Consider the following 24,012-nt stretch of genomic DNA (forward strand, 5'->3'; position numbering starts at 1 on the left):
AAAAAGAATTATAGTAACTAGAGGTAGGAGATGACTTGAGAAATTAAAAGGAGAAGGTTGGGAGTCTTATAACAAAAATGAACCATGCCTCACAGATTAACTGTGGCTTTTTAAATGAAAATTTTGTGATTCAAACATGATATGGAGCATCTTGGGACTTACCACAGACTTTAATAAGAGTCAGATTAGTGTTTCTTATGGAGAGGAAGTATAAGCCATAGTCTTTGTCTTTGAGAGGAGACACAATTTTCTTTTACAGAAAGAGTTATAGAAAAACACAACCCAAGGCAATGCACTTACTGAAAGCTAAACAGAATGGTGATGTGTCCTTGTAAGTTCCCAGACACTTAAATTGGAGATTAAATGGTGGTGTATCATTGCTCATAAATTTGTATGCTTATTTCTGTCTAGAATTCAGAAGTGCTGTAAGATGGGCATTAGTAGTTTGAGCTCTTGCTCAAAATATCTGAAAATCCAATATCTGTTTCGTTATAATCTTATTTTTCTGCAAGTATGCCATGGGAAATTATTCTTTCTCAGGAAAAATACAGAGATGCAGAGTTGATATCTTCTCATTTTGAAGAGACATGTTGAGGCCATGTGATTCCTGAAGGCCATTGCTTAGGAAGTTTTCCTTGGTCTTTACCAGCTTCTTTGGTGCTGCATCACACTTTGAGATTTGCAAATCAATGGCTTTGGTCTAGCATCCTACAGAGCGTGGTGTTCCTGTTCTCCATCTTCTCCTCTAAGATGCTGATTCCTACTCTTGAAATCTCTTTCCTTTCTATTGTTTTGTCTTTAAAGGATTATCCCTCTAGAAGCAGTAGAATCAAACATTTTCTATACATTTAGTTTTATAAGAATCTACCGAACCATCTTCAATTCTCTAGAGAAACAAGGTTCTATATGTTCCACTGTGTTGTGTACATTGGGCACTCCATCAAAACTCTGGACTACTTACTTTCCATAGCTCTGGATGCCTTTCTAGGGTTTAAAGGCTATGCTCTACTACTATTTTCTAGAATTCTTCCAGGTTTAGTATCTTGTTGGCTTGACAGCCACCACCCCAATCGCTTTCTGTTAATACTCATTGATTGGAGGAGTACATGTGTATTGAGATCTAGAAATAAGCCTAAGCAACCCATCTCTTTCTAGGTGGAGTGTGCAACCTGAAATACAGGATAAAAAGGAAACTTAACTTACTGATTGTAATAAAAATAACTTGGGCACTTAAAACAGCTCAGGGCCAGGTGTGGTGGCTCACGCCTGTAATCCCAGAACTTTGCAAGGCCAAAACAGGCTAATCACCTGTGGTCAGGAGTTCGAGACCAGCCTGGCCAACATGGTGAAACCCCATCTCTACTAAAAATACAAAAAATTAACCAGGTGTGGTAGCACACACCTGTAGTCACAGCTACTCGGGAGGTTGAGGCAGGAGAATCGTTTGAACCTGGGAAGGGGAGGTTGCAGTGAGCCTAGATCGTGCCACTACACTCCAACCTGGGCAACAGAGCAAGACTCTATCTCAAAAACAAACAAACAAAAAACAGCTCAGGATAAATTTGTAAGCCTATTTGGTTTTTCCCATTCTTTCATATAATATCTTAAATTTATTGTAGTTTCTTGTCCATGATTCCTAGTGTAGGGTCATTCTCCTGGTAGTCAATAATTTCCACATTGCCTTGAGGAGAATTAAAATTGTTATAATTAGAATGCAAAAAGAATCAACAGCTGTTTAGTTTTTGACTTTCAAAATAGACTTTTGAAATTCACATCAAAATCAATATTTTAAAAGGCCAAAGATTGTGCTTTTTAAGAACATATTTGATTGGGGGGAGGGGGGGAAAACCCCGGAAAGTAGCAGGCACATAATAGAATAGAAAGAGAACAGAAAGATCCAACTCTTCTCTTTCTGTCCCCTCCCTGTAGGACATTAGATGAGCCACAATTGGTATATTCGTTAGGAATTATGTTTGCGTGTGATGGAAACCAGCCATACGTGCCTTAACCAAGCACAGGTTAATTTAAAATGCCTAGGAAAAGTCATTCTAGACTGGCATGGCAGTTCCACGATGGCAGTATTCTGGACTTGGTCTTTCTACTCAGTTACCCAGTTATCTCTCTTTGGTTCTCATTGGCATGGTGATTGCATGATCACAAGATGGGTGCTCCAGCCCCATGTCTGTGTTCTGACTAGACAGAAAGAGAAGAGGAGGCAAGCAGTAAGGAGGACAGGGGAAAGTAAAACACATGGAGAAGTATGCTAAGTTTTTATAAGTCAAAGTTGGCTCTGCCACACCTAGTTACAAAGGAGTCTGGGAAATGTTTTATTTTGTTTATTTTATTTTAGTGTGGTTTTCCCAAGGAAAGAAAGAGCAACATCAGCTTAGGGGTGAGGGACAGAGGATTAGAGGGATTGCTACTCGGCTTTTGGCTAAGATCAAGTGTGAGGGTTAGATGGAAAATAAGAGGAGGTCGGTGAGACTTGAGACATGTGGTACCCTCTCCCTGAGGGTATGGAGGAAAGCTGACTGAATATCATTGTGCTAGTGCCATGAGCTTCATGTAGTCTTTGCAAGGAATCCTCATGAACTGCTCCTTTTAGGCCAAGGGAGGGCCTTCCATTGATGCCTGCGTGAAGCTTTTATGGAGTGTATTTGAATTGTCCCCTCTTTTTTTATTTCTTCTACTTTTACTTTAGGTTCGAGGGGTACATGTGCAGGGTTTTTACATAGGTAAATTGCATGTCACTGAGGTTTGGTGTATGAATGATCCCATTACCCGTATAGTGAGCATAGTACCCAATAGGTAGCCTTCCATCCCACGCCTCCCACCCCTTCAAGCAGTCCCCAGTGTCTATTGTTCCCATCTTTGTGTAAATGTGTATTCAACGTTCAGTTGCCACTTATAAGTGAGAAAATGCAGTATTTGGTTTTCTGTTCCTGTGTTAGTTTGCTTAGAATAATGGCCTCTAGCTCCATCTCTGTTGCTGCAAAGGACATGATTTCCTTCTTTTTTATGGAGTGTAGTATTCCATGGTGTACATGTACCATATTTTCTTTATCCAGTCCACTATGGTTGGGCATCTTGGTTGATCCCATGCATTTGCTATTATGAATAGTGCTGCTATGAATATATGCATGCATGTGTCTTTTTGGTAGAATGCTTTATTTTACTTTGGGTATATACCCAGTAGTAGGATTGCAGGATCGAGTGGTAGTTCTGTTTTAAAGAAATTTCCACAATGCTTTCCACAGTGGCTGAACTAATTCGCTTTCCCATCAGCAGTGTGTAAGTGTTCCTTTTTCTCCACAGCCTCACCGGCATCTGTGTGTTTTTTTGTTTTGTTTTGTTTTGTTTTTTTTTTTTTTTGTTTGTTTGTTTGTTTTTTGAGACGGAGTCTCACTCTGTCGCCCAGGCTAGAGTGCAGTGGCGCGATCTCGGCTCACTGCAAGCTCCACCTCCCGGGTTCACACCGTTCTCCTGCCTCAGCCTCCCCAGTAGCTGGGACTACGGGTGCCCACCACCACGCCCGGCTAATTTTTTGTACTTTTATTGGAGACAGGGTTTCACTGTGTTAGCCAGGATGGTATCAATCTCCTGACCTCGTGATCCACCCACCTCGGCCTCCCAAAGTGTTGGAATTACAGGCGTGAGCTACCGCGCCTGGCCCATCTGTTGTTTTTTGACTTTTTAATAATAGGCATTCTGACTGGTGTGAGGTGGTATCTCATTGTGGTTTTGAATTGCCCCTTTGGAATTGGCCTTTTCAATGGTCAAAAACTGATAGTCGGTAGGTTTTATGGCACGTAAAGATGCAGGGAAGAGTAGAAAGGAGAACTCTTACCTTTGAGGAAGTGTTATGGGGTAAAATTCCTCCCATTCACCTCTCTGCTAATAACCTATGCACTAATGTTAAAGACTATCTCTTCTGTGATGAAATATGTTTTCTTAAATTCTTTATATCTTCAATTTCAGTTTTAAGAAAATTTCAAAGATGAAACAATTTGGGGAAGAAATGAGGACGAAAAACACAAATTTTTAAATAAAGCTGTGTTTGAGCTAAATACGGCAGTAAATTCAAGAGACTTCCACCAACTTCTGTCACTATAAAAGCACTTAGAAATATTTTTGGACAACTTTCAGGAATGACCTTCATCACTGCTTTTAACCTTTGTGTCTGTGTGTGTGTTTCCCGTTACCCTTATACCCTTATTTGATTTGTATTGTTACCAAAGTTGTTGCACTTCTATTATGGGGGCATGCAATAATTGATGTTTATGTGCTCACCATTTCTTTGACTGTTGGGCAAGCAAGACGTTGCCTGTCCCAGACTTTCCTAGGGGAGAGCACATTGTAAATGAGTAATGCCCCCTACAAAAAGAAGGGAAGAAAAGAAGTGCACATTTGTATAAAAAAAACCCCTTTTACTTTACATGCATAGTTTCAGAAGAGAGAGACTAGATATTCTTTCTCCCCCTAAAATACATTAGATAGATACTTCTAGAGGTGTGCACTTTTATTATGCTATTCATTTGATTCATGATTCATAAAGCACCTTTGTAATGAAAGCTGGCCAGGGTCTAAGCCAACACACTGACTTTAAAGATAGGCTTCTGCCATAATTCTCTGTGCTCTGGTTAGAGCAGCAGGGAACACCAATAGAATTTAAACTCATAGTCTTTCAAAGTAAAATTTGATAAAGAGAAGCTTACCTAAAATATTGTTGGTAAAAATAAAAGGAAGGCAGTAACTAGGGAAAAAAAAGAAACAGAATTGTTCCCTTTTGGAACTGTATTTTCAAAGAAAAACTGTTAGTCTTTTCATTCATGCCATTAAAGTATATTCCTCCACCTTCAGAAAAAAATAGCATTATTATGCAGAAGAAAGGAGTAGTCAGATGTTTTATTTTTAGGTGAAACCAAATAGTGTGATTCGGATTAGTTGTTGCAAGTTTCAAATTCTGAGAACCTCATTCGAACCAGGGGCTCATGTGGGCTTTTGGTGGATGGGAATCTGGCTGTTTATATTCTTCTTGACACAATCCGTGAGTGCTGGATTCCAACAATCACAGACAATTCTGCTTTCCATTTATTTTGATGAGTAGAGGAGTTTATACAATGCCAATACATTCTATAAATGGTTTTCTTATATAATGGGCTTTTACTCTTTTTGATGACATAATCAGAGAGGTAAATAATAGCAGAGCAGAATGAAATGGTGTCGCCAAGGGCAGAACTTACTATTACTCTTAGCATTCTATCCCACTAGAGTTAAAAAGCTTTAAAACAAGTGTTTTTTTTTTTCCATTTATTTAAAATTATTCTAGTAACCAAAAAAGTCATCTTAAGGTGCATAAGTTTTATGTTTTGCGTATATTCAAGAGCCTTAAATATATACTAAGGGGCGAATGAGGCAGGGAACATTTTGTATTCAGTATAAGCAAAATTCTTAGTGTTCTATATCTGGAGTCTTGGTTAGTAGTTGACATTACTGATGAAGGACAGGAAATTGGAATCCAATAGATCTGCTGTACTTTGCTACAACCTGTTAGGAAATACTGCCTCAGCCGATCTGTCTGTCATTTGTTTTTTTTCTCCCTGACTTGGGCATTAGGTGTATGTAAATCATACAGTCTCGGGCCCTTCTTAATAATATGGCAATGGTTCTTTTTCTTTTTTGTGTTTTTCTTCAAAAATAATAACCACTTTTCATTTTCTTTTCTTTTCCTTTCTTTCTTTCTTTTTTTTTTTTGAGACCGTCTCACCTTGTCATCCAGGCTGGAATGCAGCAGCACGATCTCGGCTCACTGCAACCCCTGCCTCCTGGGTTCAAGTGATTCTCCCACCTCAAACTCCTGAGTAGCTGGCATTACAGGCACCACCACACCCAGCTGATTTTTGTATTTTTAGTAGAGACGGAGTTTCAATGTGTTGGCCAGGCTGGTCTTGAACTCCTGACCTCAATAATACAGCAGTGATCAAGTGAAATGAGGGTGACTTGAACACAGGCACTGCAACACTGAGACATCCATCTGATCATCACCAGGGCTACTAAGTGACTCACAGCTGGGTAGCATACACAGTGAGGAGATGCTGCACACAACGATGATTCCCATCCCCAGTGTGATGGAGTGGGATCCATCTACTCAGAATGGCAGGCAAAATATAACTTAGACATTATCTCTGAAATTTTCCATTTAGTATTTTCGGGCCAGGAATATTGTCCACAAAAGTTAACCATCAGTAACTGAAACCGCGGAAACGGAAACCATGGATAAAGACAGCCTGCTGTATTATTCCCATTTTGCAGAGTTTTAAGAACTCTTAAGATTTGAAGCCTAGAATGTCTGAACCTAGAGTGCCCTAAAATTTGTAAGCTCTTTTTGCTGTTGTTAATATTGCATGGCTCTCTGTGCCAGCCAGATTGAATGACCTCCAGAAATTAAGTGAGCCAATGCCCAAGATGCCAGGCCAATTGGCTTGGTTTCCAGACTTGGTTGAGCCCAGCTGCTCACCCTCCACCCTGGGGGTGGCGGGCAATAACTAAAAGAGAAACATCTGATTCCTGTCTGGAGCTTTCTCCCTCTTTCCTATAGCATTGGCTATTTAGGAATAGGGATTCTGTCTTCTGGTGTAGTTTTACGTCTGGCACAGTGTTATGGTAACTATTGAATGCATTATTTGTAGAAAAGGAAGAAGAATAATTTACCTATCTGTAGTGCTCAGATCATTCAGCCAAGAGTAAGTAATGCCTAATTGCATGAAGACTGCCACACGGAAGAACTAAATCACATTCATACATGATGCCAAAGAGTAAAGATAGTAGCAACACATAATATTCAATTAAATGCACCATTCAGTGTTTTTGCCTTCCCTGCCTTAAAGTTCATGTGTTGATAAAAATGACTTTCTGATATAGGGAGTTCATTTCAAAAAATGCTGTATATTTTGAGAATATTTTATATTTGGTTCATGAGGTGCTAATACATGTAAAAGAAATTAAGAAAACCTCATTAAGGGATCCAAAATAGTAATATTTTACAAATGGCAATACCATCAAATAGTATTATCTCAGTGTTGAACATCAGATGTTTCCAATGTCCTCCCCTATGTGTGAATACCCTCTACAACATCCTGAATGCACTATCTCCAGCCTCTGCCCTGATCCAAACATGGACAAAAACACTTTTTTTACAACCACAAATTAGAGTCTTGGACAGCTGTAGTTCTTATACCCTTTTCTAATACTGAATTGAAATATACTTTCTCTAGTTTTCACCATGCTGGTAGTCCTCTTTTTTCTTTTCTCTACTTCTCTCTCTCTCGCTCTCTCTCTCTCATAAAACTGCTCTAAATTTGCTGGGTTGGAATCTAAAGTTGAATTGAAAAATTGATATGTAGTGTAAGACATAGTATTTAAACATACTCTATGAGTGGTGGTTTAAATTGGACTTTTTAAAAATGCAAAAGGGGTAAAAAAGAATAAAAACGTTTAATTTTCTCTCCTTATTTGTTTTATTTTTAAGCATCTCCATTGCACTATTTCACTCATCTAAGTGAAATCAAGATCTTGGTTTTGGACTAAACTGAAATTCAAATGGGTATGAGCATGTTTGTTATTTAGTTGCATGGGTTCATGAGGCGTTTATTTTGATTTTTTAAAAATTGAGGGGCTTTGGATTTTTTCTGTGCACCTGAGACAACAATTGAGATGAAGAGGGCAGCGTGTGTCTGCCCACCACACTGTCTCTGCTTGAGGCTACAGACTTGCAGCCAAAAAGCAGGGGAACACTTCATAAAGAACTCCATGAGATATGGGAAAAGTGAGAGTCCTCTGGCTTTATTGCAGATTATAAGCTGTAACCTGAGTCAGGGAGTGAGACATTCTCCCAGGAGTCTCTGTGAGTCTCTGAGGGTTTGTTGTCCTGGGAAGATTTTGGCAGTGTGGTTTTTGATGTGAAAAATTTGCACTGGAGGGAGGGAAACAGGCAAAGAAGACTTCATTTAAGATCTTGGAATAGGGAAGAGAGATAGAATTCAATTCTGCTGAAACAAGAGGTGGGAAGACTTAAGTGCTGGGCTGGACTAGTAGAAAAGTTCTTGAAGGATATTAGGGGAGAGGCTGGTCATATGATTAGGCCATGTGTTTTGGCTAATTGCCACTTATGGAAGTTAGGTTCCTACCCTCCCACAGAGACTAGGAGAAAAGAGTGCTATCTTTCTTGATGATTGCATTTCAAAGAGATGGCTCTCAGGTCCTTGAGAAAGACATCACTGGACTGTGAAGCAAGAGACTAGAAGATTTACATCTCAAAGGGAAAGAGTACAAATTTGCAATTGTAAGCTTTGTAAAGTAAATGTTCTAAAAAAGGGGAGGTCGGGGGACTTATACATTCATGAAGAAGCCTGTCAAAAGTTTAGTCAAGCTGAAGGGAAGCTTACGAACGTCTTGGTCAAACAAGGATATTCTCCCGTGGCTGTAGCAGTGGCACTGAGAGGCACAGTCTTTGAGTGTTTTTGAAGCAGTGGGTGTCACTGAAAAGCTAAGACACAGTGAGAAAATAACTCACGAGATACTTCTGGATCTCCTGGAGGCTCTTGGAGAGGTTTGCAAAAGTCTGAAAGTGTGTTCAATATAGGTAGGGGCAAGACCAGTGAAATTTGGGTCATCACCACTAATGTGATCCCACAGACAGCCAGTGACTGGCAAGACCGGAGAAGTACAGAGTACAGAGGTGAAATGTTTCAACCTGACTTTGAACGTGTTATACCTTTCAGTCCACAGGTGCATGGACTGTGACATTTTGCTGCTTTGTCCTTCATAAAATGAATGCTGTGGTAGCGTGAAAGTAACACTAGACAGACAGCTAAAAGACCTGAGTTTGTTTTTCTTTGTACTGGTTGCTAGCTAAACTGACTGGATGAGGCACTCATCCCTCCTGGACTTCCTTATGGGGAATTGGGATAATACATCTATTTCACAGGTTGTTATCAGGATTAAATCACTATACATGGCATCCTTTGCAAAGCACTATGAATGACAGATCAGAGGCTTTTCTTTTGATTTTTAATATCTTACCCATTACTTAACCAGTAGCCTTAATGTGACCTCAGTTGTGTCCCTTTAGGACGTTGGTAACTTTTCATATTCAGATTATTCCTTCTGTGTACTTTTTGGAACTTTATTCCAGTTCCCATTCATTTAAATGGTATGTAATGTTTTAAATTGAACTTTTATCTCTATTTCATCTGTCGTGTTTTTTTGTTTTTTGTTTTTGTCTTGGACTTGGACTTCCTTTCTACAACTCGATCTCTTGGGAGCACTTTTGTGATAAAATGGAGGTCAGCAGGAATCTTGCCCCCACGCTTCTGTCTGAATACAACACATGTAACTGCTGCATTTGCTCACCACCACCAAAACGCTTCAGTGTTTGGTCAGTGGTTTTTAAGTTCTAAATGTATGCATCTGTTCAAATCTGTGTAAATTGTACTCTCTAGCCATAAGTTGCTTGATATCAATATCTATCTATCTATCTATCTATCTATCTATCTATCTATCTATCTATCTATCTGTAAGAAACCAATTATGTTTGTAGAATGTCTAAAGAAGATGCCAGAATAATTTTGTGCTCTTTGATAGAAAGTGTGGGTGTTGATTTAAAAAAGAAGAAGAAAGAAATCCACATTTAATGGGATAAACATTCGTTTACCAGAAAAAAATTAATTTCCAACTTTAAAGGAATTGCTTATTTTTCCATTAAATCCTCAGAACAAAAAAATAACAATTTTGAGAGGGCAATCTAAAGATGCGGTTGTGGTTACTTTGGTATTTGGCCCTTTTTCTGTAGTAATTTAGTCTGAACAAAACCCAAGTGTGTGCTATTCTTTGGCTTTATAGCCCTCTAACCATAGGCGCTGATGGCATTCACAATCATGGATTAAATAGGGCCAACCCTTGTCAGTAATTTGTTAAAAAATTCCCACAGAGATACCTATGGTGCTGCTGAACAATGATGTTGGTAGTGTGTTATTTTGCTTTAGGAAAAGCTACTGCATTCCAACATGGGGTTCAATGACTGGTCCTGGAAACCTCTTCTCTGATGTAAATTAAACCTTGAGTACACTCTGCCTGGTACTGAAATTAGCATTTGGGTCCCGACCAAATTCTAACTTGTGAAATTGCAGATTACTTTACTACTGGATAAGAAATATACTCCATCATATCTTTCCTTTGTTATTTCATTATGCCTGGGGTTGTTAAATCACTGTAGCATTTTGCCACTGTGTGCAACCAGTGGGCTTTTAGAAATTTTAGCATGAAAGGCTCTCAAGAAAACATGAAAATCTTTTAACACAGGGTTATCTCCAGGAGGCTACTTTTGGTTTAGTTATGTGATTGTATTTGAGCAAATACATTTTCTTTAGTTCTACTTAGTGTTCTTTTTTAAATTGATGGACTTTCACAATAGGTTTTCAGGTCTTGCACTTTTCAATTTCATTTTTGGGGGTGTGGAAGTTTCAGAGTGAGATATAAAGTGATTTGTGAAATTAAAAATATTGAAGATAGAATCATTTGATAGTAATTTGGTGATCTGATTTTTTTCTGGAAATAACAATAGAAAGCTGATATTCTTAAGTGAGAGAAAAAATTTTTGAAGACAGCTACTGGATAGTTGAATATTTTATTTATTAATGAGATTGTTCACATTTTGAAGAGATTGTTAACTCTGGTGCAATTGGGTTCTTTGTGAAGTGGCAGCAAAAGTCTTCTTGGTTTACACCAGGGTCAGCAAACTACACCTTGCAGGCCAAATCAGGTCTACCACTTGTTTTGTAAATAAAGTTTTCCTGGGGCATAGTCATGCCCATTTGTTTATGTGTTTTCTGTGTCTGCTTTTAAGAGACTATATGGACTTCAAAGCCTAAAATATATTTACTATCCATCCCTTTCCAGAAAACGTTTGTGTACCTCTCCTTTATATCATTAACTTTATCCTGTGGAGTCAGAGCTGGCTGTGCACATCCTCTAAACCACGGGAGAATCAAAATACATATTTGAGAAACAATCCTAAGATTTTCCCATCCCTTGGACTCTGGCTAGACATTTGTGGCAACCACAAGCTTCACTTTCTCTTTTCTCCCTTTCTCAAGATAGATCTATGACTGTGGCACCAGCAGTTTGGGTTTGGTAGACGATAATATTGGATCGATAGTGTGTATACAGCCTTGAGCCTTAGAGTTAGTTTTTTTTTTTTTTTTTTTCAGCCACAGCTTCACATTTTAGACTATCTGTTTGTAACTACCCTTGTGCTATAGTTGCTCTTATGCTGTAAACCATGACAGCATACTTCTATCTTTTGACATTGGCCAAAACTGGTCACACAACCACTACTAAGCCATTATTGTAGATTAATAAGAATTTGTATCTAGATTTAAAAATTTATATTTTTGAGATGGGATCTGTGTATGTTCCTCGGGCATATGTATGAACTCCTGGGCTCCTGCAATCCTCTTACCTAAACCTCACAAGTAGTTGGGATTATAGGTCTGCACCACCATGCCTAGTTTACACTTGAATTTTGGAATGGAGTTATTTACTCTTGCATTGCTTGGGAGAAGGATGGACACCTGGATTGCTTACTTTCCTTTTGCTACTCTAGAGCTACCTGTTTTCTGCCTATTTTATCATGGGTTTCCCCCAAAAGAAGAGCTGGAGAAAAGGGATAGATGCAGATAGATAGCTTATTTGAGGAAGTGACCTCAGGGAACAGCAGTCAGAGGATTGAACGGTGATGTTGATAGTGTGTTATTTTGCTTCAGGAAAAGCTACGGCATTCTGTCGTGGGATTCAATGGCCGGTATTGGAAGCCTCTTCTCTATTTGATACAAATTAAACCTTGAGTATTAGGACTAGTGAAATGGAGAATATATAAAGATAATCCAAGAGTGGAGTTATTAACACTGAATGTTAGTTACTACTATGGGCAACTGGGGTTCAGTTTAGTTGAAAACCCTCTGAAGAATGGTATAGATCCTCCTTCAGACTTGTTTGCTGAAGACATGGGAAAAGGGTATATTTATCTACTTGATTCCAACTCCAGTTGGTCAAGGCTTGCCCCTGGGGCTGCTAAGTTCCTTGGATGTACAGTCAGAGTATGATGCAGAATGAGTAAGCAGGCTAGTCTTGTGTAGGTATCTCATGCAGTGGAGACAAAGAATTCCTGAAGCACAAGAAACATTTGTGCAGCTAAATTAAGGTTCTATTGCGTCGGCTGGTTGCTAAAGCAATAGTCAGAACAAAATGGTGAGCCAAGAGGATGTGAGACAGGGCATTGAAAATGTATATCTCCCTGTCCTTCTCAACCTGCTTCATACCTCAGGGAGCTGACCTCTGTAGCACAGATCACCTGAACTCCCTTTCCATCTGGCTTCTCATTGAGTCTTTGGTACCAGAAGAAATGGTAAGAAATCTGAAGGCAGGAGAATAGAATGGTTGAGAGCATTTGTTTCCCCTATCTTCTGTCCTTCCTGCATTGCCACAGTTTGTTCCTCTGGGCTGCCACTCCTATTGGATGAACCGGCTTCCATGACTCCACCCCTCTTTGGGTTTGGTAATATCATTCTCTTTCTACCGAAGGCCACAGCTCCTGCTAGGAGGCCTTTTTCCTGTAGTTATAGCTCTGCCTTAGATTGAATAATTGCTCATCTCTCTTTTCTTTCAGACCTGGAGTAGGTTTTAGTTTTCTGTTGTTGCTGATCTTTGGACCCAGCTCAAATCTTTTGCTGAGCTTTTGCATATTAAATCTTTTGATTGTGGCTTAATTTACTGCCCAAACAAAATTAGGGTTTTGTTAGCAGTGAATAAGGGAGAACTTTTATGGGTTGACATCTAAAGGTGTCCGCTATTCCTGTTATGGGGCCAGGACCAACTGAAAGCTTGTCACCAGTGGAATGGCTTCAACACACTTAGAAAAATGGCGTAGAGATGAAGTTCCTCTTTTGAGTAACATTCAGCTTTAGTGGCCTACTACTCCCATATTTTGGGTTGTTGAACTGGTAATGCTATGTTTTAATTTTCCATTGCATTTTTTTCTTAAACATTAAAACCTTTTCAATTACAGGATTTAAGCAATATAAAAGGCATCAACATAAAAGTGAAAATCTCCCTTGATTCAACTACTCAGAGATAAATATTGTTAACATTTTGAATTTCTTCAGACTTTATCAATTGTCTATAAAGGTGATCAGCACCTTGGTTTTGTTCGGAAGGAAGACACAAAGTGTAAAAATGTGGATGGGATGAGAGGAAACAAGGATAATTAAGTCACTGTATTGTCAGGTCAGCACAATGTGGATGGGATGAGAGGAAACAGGGATAATTAAGTCACTCTATTGTAAGGTCAGCACAAAGTCTGGATCTATCTCCTATTATTCAAAGATGATATTCAAACAAGATTAAAAAGAAAAGTAAATTGAAGAAAAATAGAAAACAAAAAACAGAAAAGTAAATTGAAGAAAAATAAAACACAAAAAACAAATGTCTACAACCCACCCACCCCTAACCATAACTAAAGAATAAAAGAACATCATGCTTTTCAAAAATTCCCTATGGTTAAGTACTTGTAACAACTTAAGTGTCTCCCATGAGATAGTAGAAAAATGTATTATTGTGAATTCATTTAGCAGAATTCTATGTTGTTAGTAGAATGTATAGAATGTTACATGCTACTATAAAATTATCTTCAAGATATTTTTTAAAAATCAAGGCCTCTATTGTACCATTTATATTAAAAACAGCACAGATAAACATACATTTACATGCTCGAGTATAAATAAAATGTTTCTGGAAGGAAATAAGTAACTATTAACAATGTTTGATTACAGAAAATGGTTGCATATTTGGGGGTAAGAGGGAGATTTGCTTTTCATTACATTTGTTTTTGTCATATTTGTTTTTCCGTCCACACATTATTCAGTTGGAAAAGATTTACTAGAGGGAAGGTAATTACATCTTAATTGTGCACTCAACTTCAAAACAACATCAGAATCCCTGAAATAAGGGAAGAAAGGTGACATTAAAAAAGTCAAAAGTTGTTTTCTGCATAGTTGTAAGTACACAGTGAATTGGCAAGAAAAATTTACATTGTAAAGGAATTAAAATGTAATGAGGAAATTAAAGTCTGCATTGGAAGCAGTTACTGATAAGAATCATCTCTTTAGAGATGTAACCAATAACTTGGAAGATATTTTCAACAATTCTCCTGGAATTCATAGCACAATAACAAATAGAAGAAATTAACAAAAAGAAGAGGACAGAAACAGAAGGCAAAGAACAGAAGTTCAGCCTACAGAAAATTGGTCAAGAGGAGAGAACAAATTGAACAGAGCAAGCATCAGGAACTAATAGTAGAAAACTTTCCTGAGATGAGTAACATCCTAAGACAGCACATGAGACAAACTGGTCAATAGGAAAACTACACCTAAACATACCTACAGAAATTTTGGAATTTCAATAGTAAACAAAGAATCCTCTGAGCATCTAGAAAGACAAAGTAGAGCAATCAGGCTGGTCTCAATCTTTTTCTCCATAATGTTGAACATTAGATGCTAGTGGAGCATATTTATAGAATTTTGAAGTAAGTAAAAATAATTTGAGATTAACCAGAAATTCTCTGTTTAGTCATATATTATCATTCTTATGTAAAGGAATCAGAGAAGCTTTGTATTTACTATCTATTGATAGATTTATATGGGCTATAAAATTTATATACTCCACGTATTACTCTTTATAAAAAAAATACACTGTAATTTTTTTTATTTTTGTTTTTAAAGATACTCAGAAATTCTGCTCTTGGGAAGATGGATTAGAAGTATTGTTCTTTACTCTTCCCACTAACTACAACTAAAACCCCAGACTTACATATAAAACAAGCATAAGGAGATTCTGAAAGGTGAAGAGAAGAAGGTGGACTTACTGGAGATCTTGAGACCCAAGAAATAATGGAGTAGTAAGTTCCTTGGATTTTCTTTTTGCCTAATATACCACAGACTTGGAGCTGAAGAAGTTGGCAGCCCAGAAAAATCAAAAGGCACACATTTTCAAAAGTCTCAATAAAAGCCACCTTCCTCTAGCCAAAGGACCAAGAAATGGGCAGCCCAGACAGACAAAACAACAAGAGTAGAACCCTAAAAGCTCTCTTAGATCAATAAAAAGCACTGTAGCCAAACACCACAGAAATGTTGTGATCCCAACCCTTATCCACAATAGCAAGGATTAAATGTGAATCTGGACTTCTATCCTCACCAGAATGTGACAAGGTGCATCATCTCCCCTCTCAGGGTCATGTTAGGGAAGGATAAGTAGGGAGCCAAGACTTTCATACCTACCAGGCAGTTATGAGGACCCACCTACTCTGTGGTATCAGTGGATACCACATGGGGATCTTGAACTCCCAGTCTTACCTGGCAGTAATCACGCACCTCTGTCTCTCCTGGATAGTGGCCTAGAGGAGTGTCATGACTTTCCTGACTTCCCTTTTGTGGAAAGACCACTCACTCTCCTCATATGTTAGCAGAGGCCACAAGAAATGATTTCACACATAAATTTGATACCTTTGATGAATGGGCCAAATCCTCAAAAACCACAGATTACTACAACTCACCCAATATAAAACAGATAATTCAAATAGCCCTGTAACTATTTAAAAAATTGATCTTATTACTTAAAAACTCCCAAAATAGTAATATCCGAGCCCAGATGGTTTTCCTTGCGAATTCTAGCAAACATGTAAAAAAAGAATTAACATTAACTGTACACCAAGTCATCCAGAAATTAGAAGAGAAGAAAATGCTTCTCAATTCATTTTATGATGCTAGTATTACTCTGATACCAAAAAATTAAAGTACAAAAAAGCTAACTATAGACCAGTATCCCTCATAAACATGGATGTAAAAATCCTCAGTAAAACACTATCAAATATAATTCAGCTAAAAAGAATTAGACACTATGAACAAATGGGATTTGTTCAAAGAAGGCAAGTCTAGCTCAATACTGGAAAATAAATTAATGCAACCTACCATGGTAGAGAAAAAATTGTTATGTTCATAACAAGCAATGCAGAAAAAAGCACTGGACATTCACCCATTCATCACAAAGACTTTCAGAACAAATAGAAATAAAGGGGAGTGTTCTCAATCTGTTAAAGATCATCTACAAAAACTCCACAGTTAATATTTTACTTAATAGTAAAAGATTAAATGTTTTTCCCTAAGATTGGCAACAAGGTAAGGGTGTCTGCTCTTATTACTCAACTTAGTGCTAGAAGTTCTAGTCAGTACAACAAGACAAGAAAGGGAACTAAAAGGCATATTGGTTGGAAAGGAAGAAAAAAACCTGTTCCTACTTTCAGATGGTATAATTGTTCATGTATAAATTCCAAGGAATCTATACAAAAATTCCTGGAATGAATAAGTAAGTTCAGCAAAGTTGCAAGATTCAAGATAGGCATACAAAAATCTATTTTATTTCTATACATCAGCAATAAACATGTAGAAAAGCCACAATTAAATATAAAATACCATTTAAATTTGCTCCAAAAAAAGAGAAAGAAATACTGAGGTATAAATATATCAAAACATAAATAGGACTTGGAGACAGAAACTACAAATACTGATGAAAGAAAGCAAAGAAGATCTAAATAGCTGGAAAGACATACCATATTCATAGATTGGAAGAATCAACATAGTAAAGATGTCAATTCTCCAAAAATTGATACACAGGCTGAATGCAATTCCTATAGTTCCAGAAATATTTTTTGTGTATATATACAGAAGATTATTCTAATATTTAAATGGAAAGTCAAAGAAACTAGAGTAGCTAAAACTATTTGAAAAAGAACAAATTGGGAGGAACCAGTCTACTTAATTTCTACAGTAACTGAGACTGTGTTATTGGCAGAAGGGTAGACACATAGATCAGTGGACAGGATAGAAAACCCAGAAGCAGGTCTCCAAAATTAAGCCTGATTGATTTTTTTTCAAAGATGCAAAAGCAATTTGATGAAAGCTAGCATTTTCAACAAACTATATTGGAGCAAGTGGACATCCATAGACAAAAACTGACATAAGTCTCATACTGCATATAAAAATTAAGTCAAATTGGAACATGGACTTAAATGTAAAACTATAAAATTTTGGAAAAAAAATAGGAGAAAATCTTTGAGATCTAGGGTTAAACTTGACACCAAAAGTATGATCCAGAAAAGGAAAATTGATAAATTGAGCTTCATAAAATTAAAAAAAAAAAATTAAAAACCCTTTTCTCTGTGAAAAACCCTTTTAAGTGGATAGCAAGATAAGATACTGACTAGGAGAAAATATTTGCAAACTACATGTCTGATGAAGGATTAGTGTCTGGAATATGCAAAAAAACTCAAAACAGTAAAACAAAAACAAGAAAATGGGCAAATGTCAAGAAGAGATATTTTACTGAATGAGAAAAATGGATGACAAATAAACATGTGAAAAGATTTCCAACATCTTTTCATAATCCATAATCATTAGGAAAATCAAATTAAAATATCAGTATACACCTATCAGAATGGCTAAAATGAGAGAAAAACGGATGACAAATAGACATGTGAAAAGATTTCCAACATCATAATCATTAGGAAAATCAAATTAAAATGTCAGTATATACCTATCAGAATGGCTAAAATAAGAAACAGTGACCAACACCAAATTATGAATTTGTATCTCATTACAGCTTTAATAATATGCCATTAATTTTCTTAATATTTTCCTTGCTATTGTTTTTCTTAATAATGGACTTGAATATCTTTTACTTAACGGTTTATGAGAAGCTGGCTTGTGTTGGCATTTAATGTAAAATGGTTAGAGATACTTTGCTTCTTCAAAAACAATGAAGTAGCTCAAGGAATGATTAAAAGTATAATCAAATAACATGAAGTCAAGCAGATAATTAAATGTATATGTGAGAACATAAACCTTGTCTGCCCTTTTCAGAGCTGTAAGCCCAGGACTGTGTCATTAGTCTAGGACAGGCAATCAATAAACTTTTGTTAAATGGGTATGTGAATGATCAAATAAGGGGATGAATAAAAGCAGAACTTGTGGAATAAGAAGAATATTCATAGAACTGAAAATTGTAAGACTTCCTAAGGATGCTCCGGGCTGCATTCTTTTTTTTTTTTTTTTAGACGGAGTTTCATTCTTTGTTGCCCAGGCTGGAGTGCAATGGGGTGATCTGGGCTCACTGCAACCTCTGCCTCCCGGGTTCAAGCGATTCTTCTGTCTCAGCCTCCTGAGTAGCTGGGATTACAGGTGCCTGCCACCATGCCTGGCTAACTTTTTTGTATTTTTAGTAGAGATGAGGTTTCTCCATGTTGGCCAGACTAGTCTCGAACTCCTGACCTCAGGTGATCTGCCCACCTCCGCCTCCCAAAGTGCTGGGATAGAGGTGTGAGCCACTGCTCCCAGCCAGGGCTACATTCTTAAAGAGAATTGTACCCTTTGTCACCCAGAGCTGTGAAAATGGACAGACCAGTGCAAGTACATGTTTCCAGGGAAACCTATGAGCTGAACCCAGTATGGTCTTAGAATACACTGGTAGAGACAGACAGATCTGCCTAATTGTTCATTTCTGGGACATTGGATACTTTCTGGGAGCAAAATTAATCATAGGAAGGAAGCTTGCCACTGTGACAAGTTGGTAGCATTGCAAAAAACAAAAAACAAAGAAAACTTACTGTTTATCCTTGAAATCCTTTTAACATGTGCCAAAGCTTTCCATTTCAGCCCCAAAATAAAACCTTTGCAGTAAAAATTGATGTAGGTTTATTTCGAGGTTTGTTACAGGTAGCAAAACCTTTCCTGAATGCACAGTTTTGTTTAGGAAAGGATTGCTGTGCTGTTGGGCACTGAGAAACTGAGGAGAGGGACGGTTTCACTGCTACAGGGAAGAATGTGGGATTCTTAAAGACTCATTTTGGTGACTTCATACATTTTCCCAATATTAATATCCTGGAAAAGGAAGAGTAACAGATAGAATCTCAAGCTAGGGACACAGTGTTGGATAGACTGACTGTAGATAAAGTCACTTTTTGCGGGTCCTGTTTCAGGTGGCTCTGACTGGCTTCCTTCACTCCTATGTGTGCTACAGTCTGAATGTTTCTGCCTCTCCAAAATTCATGTGTTGTAACGTAATCAGCAATGAGATGGTATTAGGGGTATTAGGAGGTGGGGTTTGGGAATGTGATTAGATCATTAGAATGGGACTAGTGTCTTTATAATAGAGGCTCCAGGGACCTGCCTTGTCCCTTCTACAATGTGAGGACACAGCAAGAAGGCACCATCTATGAACTAAAAGCGAGCACTCGCTAGACACCAAATCTACTGATGCCTTGATCTTGGACTTTCCAGCTCCCAGAACTGTGAGAAATTACTTTCCGTTGTTTATAAACCACCCAGTTTCTATTATTTGGTTATAGCAGCCCAAACAGACTAAGACAATGTGCAACATCCCCAAGTCTTCTGATGCTGAAATGAAATGATGTTTCTTTCTCCATTGTCAGTCTTTGGTCCTCAAAATTCCCATTTTTTTATGACCTGTGATGAGATTAACAGAATTGAAATAGGAGCCTTCAAATCTTATATATTGAATACAGCAGATAATTAATATTTCCTGTCATGGCTTAGGCTAAAGTCCCACACACTCTGGCCTTCTGCTTAAAACAATCCAACATGTTCCTTTTTAATCAGATGGCAATTCTCAAGATCCTGTTAAGAATCCTAGCCAAACCTCCTAATCATTCAGGTGCCTCACACAAAAGACTGGTTTGCTTTTTTGCTTTTGTTTGGAAGGTCACCTTTGTCAGGGCTGTAATTAATTCTTGCCAGGCTAATAGTGTTCCCTGTGAATCACACAAGTCTTGGGGGGAGAAAATTGATAATCTAATAACCATGGCAAAGTGAGACATCATCACCTTCCAGACCAGGTATCTGGCTGTCTTTTTTTTTTTTTTTTTTTTTTTTTTTGGTGGTCACAAGTTGGTCTGTAGTTATGATTGCTGCTAACTATAGAGAAAATTCAAAAAACAAAACCCAGTTTCTTTGACTTTCTTTAGGTTAGCTGTATCTTCTGCCCCTGGTTTCAAGTACAAAGGCAGATTCGGAGTCAGCCCATCCCCTCACCTGGAAGCAGACTTTTCATGCAATAAGATATAACAGCTTAGCTTGCATGAGGTTTTGGGAAAAGGCCAAATATTCAAAAAACCATCTGCTTGCACTGCTCATAAATCACAGAAATGATTGCCCTTGATCTGCAGCCATTCTCCATTATAGAGGATATTGGTTTCCAAAAGATGTCACAGCATATTGAAATGAGATGGTCTCTTCCAAGCAGAAAATTCCTCTTCACCATTACATTATTATAGTTGAGTAGAATTATGTCACGTTAGTCCTCAAAGGCAGATAGGATCTCAGAGAAGATGCAAGTGGAGGGGTGGTTGTAAATTTTGCAACTAGCATAAAGGACAAGCCGCTAAAACTTTTTTATGCTTTGCTCCAGTCAAATACTGTGAGAGTTTGACATGATTGGGAGCAAGGAGTTCTATTTCTGAACATGTCTTTTAAACAGATGTCCATCTTGTCACCCGTAACACTTTTTCTCACCAAGAGCAGAGACAATGGCAGTTAATAGAATGAATATAAAGAATGACTGTACAGCAAATAGCCCATGAAAGTTAGACACTGTTATTTAGCACTTGTGGAACTATCTGCAGTATACTTGGCATTGTACAAAGTGCAGGGCATGACAGGACATCTGGCCAATGGCTTTGATGATCTAAGTGAGACACAACCTTCTGAGGAGCTAGCCTGGAAAATGCAGACTCTGCTCACTTACCCTCTGTTGTAAGAGCCAGTGAAGTGTCAGGTGTGAAATCCACAAAGCTCCGGGAAATTCCCAGAACATTCTTTGACACCCAGGGTTCATTCCAGCTGGGCTGATCTGACAGCATGTTGCCGGCTGACCTACAGGGAGTTGGTTGCAGTTACAGGCTCATATGCGGTGTCTTTGTTCAGAAAATGATTACAATGAGGGCTCTTTCATTCTGAGTTTACTTTACCATCTGTTTGAAATCACAAAAGGGCAAACTAGGTGAGGGGTGGACAGGAACTCTTTGTACTGTGTTTGTAAATGTTGTACAAATGTAAAACTCTTCTAAAACAAAACACTTATTAAAAACACATTTACTGACAACCTGCTATCTGGCCAGGTTCTGCTGTAGGTGTGTGAGTAAAATTTGCACTTATGAAGTTATATTTTAGCTAACATGTAGCCTAGAAATAATGTGCATCAAATGATGAAAGCCTCGCACCACTATTACTAGGTGATGGATGGTGGGATGATGGCAGAGAGGGTAGGGTATAAAGGAGAATATGGTGATTAAGTAAAAGATTTTGGTGTTTTACAGACCTGGGTTTGTATTCCAGTTCTACTTTCAAAATATATTATTTTGGGCTTGTTATCTAACTTCATTAAGACTAATTTTCTTTGTTGATAATATTTTCTCATGAAAATCTTGTTAGAACTAAAAATATATATATTTCATATATATGCATACAAACATATGTTTGTATACATGTATATATGTGTGTATATTTGAATATATGTGTGTATATATGTGTGTATGTTTGTATATGTATATATCTGTATCTGCAAATTTTGGATACTTGTTCAGGACAAAGCCTGAAAGGGTGCTCAATAAAAGATAGCTATTATTACTTCTACTCAATAAAGTAACAATTCCAAAACACTTTGGTAGAATAAAGAAGTTAGTGCTGATACAGTATTGAACAACTGAAGTGAAGGGTGATCCCATAAGACTGGGTAGGCCATGTCCCTTAGCCTCAGCTGGCTGTGTGTTTCACCAGATCCTGGGAGGGACAGATGGAAAGTACATGTTGAACCAACACCAAGCATTGTGTGTATGTGTGCCTGCATGTGTGTGTGTGCATGCTTTGGTTTGCAAGAAAAAGAAATAGGCTCAGCTACCTCAGGGATGATGATCTATTTCAAGGAAAAATAAGAAGTATAGAAATACAAGGAACTCTTTGCAACTGCATTAGGGTTCAAAGACTAGGGTGAGGTTCTCAGCTGTTCAGGTTACGACAGCAGCTCCAGTGACTGCTGCATATATGAAGACACAAACATCTTTTTACCGCTCAGAAAGAGATGCCCATTACTCACCATCATCTTGACTCTAGTGAACACAGTGGTCTCAGCTAAGGTTAAGCTTTCCCTGCTTCTTTTGACTTTTGAAATATCTTGTTTTCTGCCTTCTATTGTGTCTCTCCAAAGGCTGCATCTCCAGTGTGTATAGCAAGGTCTTGCCTCCCAGATATAGCTGATTGATCCAGGGGTGGATACGTAACCTTAGAGGGAGCAATATTATTCTTTTTCACAGGAATTATAAAATCAGGACAGATAGCTAGGGAGGAGCAACTGGGCTTCGGTAATGGCCACACTCTAGAGCAGGGTTTCTCAACCTTGGCACTATTGACATTTTTGGCTGGATAATTCCTTGTTGTGGAAGGCTGTCCTGTGCCTTACAGAAGGTTTAGCTGTATCCCTGGCCTCTACGCACTAGGTGCCTTCTCCATCTGCCCTCCTCTCTCATTTGCCCCAGTGTGACAGTCAAAAATGTACCCAGATCTTTCCAAGTGTCCCCTCAGGGGAAAAATCTTTTCTGGTTTAGATCCAGTGCTCTAGAGCAGTGCTATAAAAAGTCTGGTTTATGGACTGGCAGCATCAGCATCATCTGGCAGCTGCTTGAATCAGAATCTGGTGATGGAGTTCAGTAATCTGTGTTTTCACAAAGTTTGCAATGACTACTATGCATACATGCTAAAGTTTGAGGGCCACTGCTATAGAATTTTGCTAGTCTATGTGTGATTTCAGGATCAGCAGTCTCAGAACACATGAGAGCTTGTTAGGATTGCAGTAGCTCAGACCCCACCCAGACCCAGGTGCAGTGTCACCTGGAACTTTTTATGAATGCAAATTATTTCTAACTGATTTTATGTAAATCAGGAACGCTGAGATTTAACAAGCCCTCCAGGTGATGCTAATGCAGCTTAAATTTCAACTATGGTTACTAACTGGGATCACCTCTGAGATTTTAAAAGCTATTGAGGCCTGGGTCCCATTCCAAAAGATTTTTATTTTAGATTAGGGTAAAAACTGTGCATTAGCAACAAAACTTTCATAATGCCCATGTGATTCTAATGTGCAGCCAAACTCCAGAAACTGCCAGTGTTAAAGTCTCAAATCTCTGCTGCAAATGTCCCTGGAGGTTTTGTGATTTCTTCACACTTCAAATATTCACTGTTCAACTCTTATTTTAATTTGTGAGCCACTGCTATAATCTTACAATAATGTTTTAAATTAGGCTAACTAGAGTTCATTTTTGTTGCTCACAGGCCTAATAACCTAAACAAATACAATCATCATCTTGGGAAGAGATTGCAGGCAGTAGACACTCAGGAAATGTGGGAAACTAGGTATTTGAAGTTGGCCTTTGGAGTGTGTGTGTGTGTGTGTGTGTGTGCAGGTGAGGGGCACTCCTGTATATTCTAGGATGGAAAACTAGCAGCCTATTTGTCCCCAAATTGGCCATTAGGATCCTTGCTCAAAAAGTCTCTTTCTCATGTAGCCTTGAGTAAAAGGCTATAGCTATGAGTCATTAACAAACAACACTTAAAGCATCTGGAGTCTGGTGCATAGTTTGAGCAAACCCCCAAGAGTCTGTATTATATGGGTTTTATCATACTATTGATGATGTCAAGATGATGGACCTGGAAAAACAGGAAATGGGAGTTACCCTAGACATTTTGGTTCAAGGGGTAGCACATAACTTCTAAAATGATTGAGGTTTGATACTATGAAATTTCCAAGATTTTAATGGTTTAGAGTATGTTGAGATATTAT

General features: G+C 38.1%; 1 pseudogene; it reads right to left on the reverse strand.

Annotated features, from left to right (window-relative positions):
- LOC104655123 overlaps positions 1–21,040 on the reverse strand; it is a 70,536-nt pseudogene extending 49,496 nt beyond the window's left edge.
- Positions 21,041–24,012: the final 2,972 nt, after the last annotated feature.

This window comes from Rhinopithecus roxellana, chromosome 6 (genome assembly GCF_007565055.1).
Source record: "Rhinopithecus roxellana isolate Shanxi Qingling chromosome 6, ASM756505v1, whole genome shotgun sequence".
NCBI classification, from domain to species: Eukaryota; Metazoa; Chordata; class Mammalia; order Primates; family Cercopithecidae; genus Rhinopithecus; species Rhinopithecus roxellana.